The sequence below is a fragment of the Cornus florida genome, unplaced genomic scaffold (genome assembly GCF_030987335.1).
Source record: "Cornus florida cultivar Cherokee Brave unplaced genomic scaffold, ASM3098733v1 CherokeeBrave_3.0.0_Hap2_scaffold_24, whole genome shotgun sequence".
NCBI classification, from domain to species: Eukaryota; Viridiplantae; Streptophyta; class Magnoliopsida; order Cornales; family Cornaceae; genus Cornus; species Cornus florida.
Window position 1 is genome coordinate 210,001 of NW_026775738.1, and position 2,500 is coordinate 212,500.

Below are 2,500 nucleotides of genomic sequence, written 5' to 3' on the forward strand. Positions count from 1 at the left end.
TTGGGTTTGAAAATTTTATGGGAGCTTCCTAGAAGACTAAGAAGTGCTTTGCTCGAGACGGATTTCGATTTGGAGGTCCGCCGTGTTAATTTTGCCAATTACGGCTCCTCGCGCGCACGCTCAAGCACCCCGACGTGCACACCGGCGCGCACGTGGGCATCGTATGCTAAAAAATGAAGTTTGGAGTTTGGGTTTGAAAATTTTACGGGAACTTCCTAGAAGCCTAAGAAATGCTTTGCTCGAGACGGATTTCGATTTGGAGGTCCCCCGAGTTAATTTTGCCCATTACGACTCCTCGCCCGCACGCTCGTGCACACCGGCGTGCACGTGGGCATCGTATGCTAAAAAATGAAGTGTGGAGTTTGGGTTCGGAAATTTTATGGGAGCTTCCTAGAAGCCTAAGAAATGCTTTGCTCGAGACGGATTTTGATTTGGAGGTCCCACGAGTTAGTTTTGGCCCATTATGACTCCTCGCCCGCACGCTCAAGCACCCCGGCGTGCACGTGGTCATCGTATGCTAAAAAATGAAGTTTGGAGTTTGGGTTTGAAAATTTTATGCGAGCTTCCTAGAAGCCTAAGAAATGCTTTGCTCGAGACGAATTTCGATTTGGAGGTCCCCCGAGTTAATTTTGCCCATTATGACTCCTCGTCCGCACGCTCGTGCACCCCGACGTGCACGTGGGCATCGTATGCTAAAAAATGAAGTTTGGAGTTTGGGTTTGAAAATTTTATGGGAGCTTCCTAGAAGACTAAGAAATGCTTTGCTCGAGACGGATTTCGATTTGGAGGTCCCCCGAGTTAATTTTGCCCATTATGACTCCTCGCCCGCACGCTCGTGCACCCCGACGTGCACGTGGGCATCGTATGCTAAAAAATGAAGTTTGGAGTTTGGGTTTGAAAATTTTATGGGAGCTTCCTAGAAGACTAAGAAGTGCTTTGCTCGAGACGGATTTCGATTTGGAGGTCCCCCGGGTTAATTTTACCCATTATGACTCCTCGCCCGCACGCTCGTGCACCCCGACGTGCACGTGGGCATGGTATGCTAAAATTGAAGTTTGGAGTTTGGGTTTGAAAATTTTATGGGAGCTTCCTAGAAGCCTAAGAAATGCTTTGCTCGAGACGGATTTCGATTTGGAGGTCCCCCGAGTTAAGTTTGCCCTTTATGACTCCTCGCCCGCATGCTCGTGCACACCGGCGTGCACGTGGGCATCGTATGCTAAAAAATGAAGTTTGGAGTTTGGGTTCAGAAATCTTATGGGAGCTTCCTAGAAGCCTAAGAAATGCTTTGCTCGAGACGGATTTCGATTTAGATTTCCGCCGTGTTAATTTTGCCAATTACGGCTCCTCGCGCGCACGCTCAAGCACCCCGACGTGCACACCGGCGCGCACGTGGGCATCGTATGCTAAAAAATGAAGTTTGGAGTTTGGGTTTGAAAATTTTACGGGAACTTCCTAGAAGCCTAAGAAATGCTTTGCTCGAGACGGATTTCGATTTGGAGGTCCCCCGAGTTAATTTTGCCCATTACGACTCCTCGCCCGCATGCTCGTGCACACCGGCGTGCACGTGGGCATCGTATGCTAAAAAATGAAGTTTGGAGTTTGGGTTTGAAAATTTTATGGGAGCTTCCTAGAAGACTAAGAAGTGCTTTGCTCGAGACGGATTTCGATTTAGATTTCCGCCGTGTTAATTTTGCCAATTACGGCTCCTCGCGCGCACGCTCAAGCACCCCGACGTGCACACCGGCGCGCACGTGGGCATCGTATGCTAAAAAATGAAGTTTGGAGTTTGGGTTTGAAAATTTTACGGGAACTTCCTAGAAGCCTAAGAAATGCTTTGCTCGAGACGGATTTCGATTTGGAGGTCCCCCGAGTTAATTTTGCCCATTACGACTCCTCGCCCGCACGCTCGTGCACCCCGGCGTGCACGTGGGCATCGTATGCTAAAAAATGAAGTTTGGAGTTTGGGTTCGGAAATTTTATGGGAGCTTCCTAGAAGCCTAAGAAATGCTTTGCTCGAGACGGATTTTGATTTGGAGATCCCACGAGTTAGTTTTTGCCCATTATGACTCCTCGCCCGCACGCTCAAGCACCCCGGCGTGCACGTGGGCATCGTATGCTAAAAAATGAAGTTTGGAGTTTGGGTTCGGAAATTTTATGGGAGCTTCCTAGAAGCCTAAGAAGTGTTTTGCTCGAGACGGATTTCGATTTGGAGGTCCCCCGAGTTAGTTTTGCCCATTATGACTCCTCCCCCGCACGCTCAAGCACCCCCGCGTGCACGGGGGCATTGTATGCTAAAAAATGAAGTTTGGAGTTTGGGTTTGGAAATTTTATGGGAGCTTCCTAGAAGCCTAAGAAGTGCTTTGCTCGAGACGGATTTCGATTTGGAGGTCCCCCGAGTTAATTTTGCCCATTATGACTCCTCGCCCGCACGCTTAAGCACCCCCGCGTGCACGTGGGCATTGTGTGCTAAAAAATGAAGTTTGGAGTTTGGGTTTGTAAA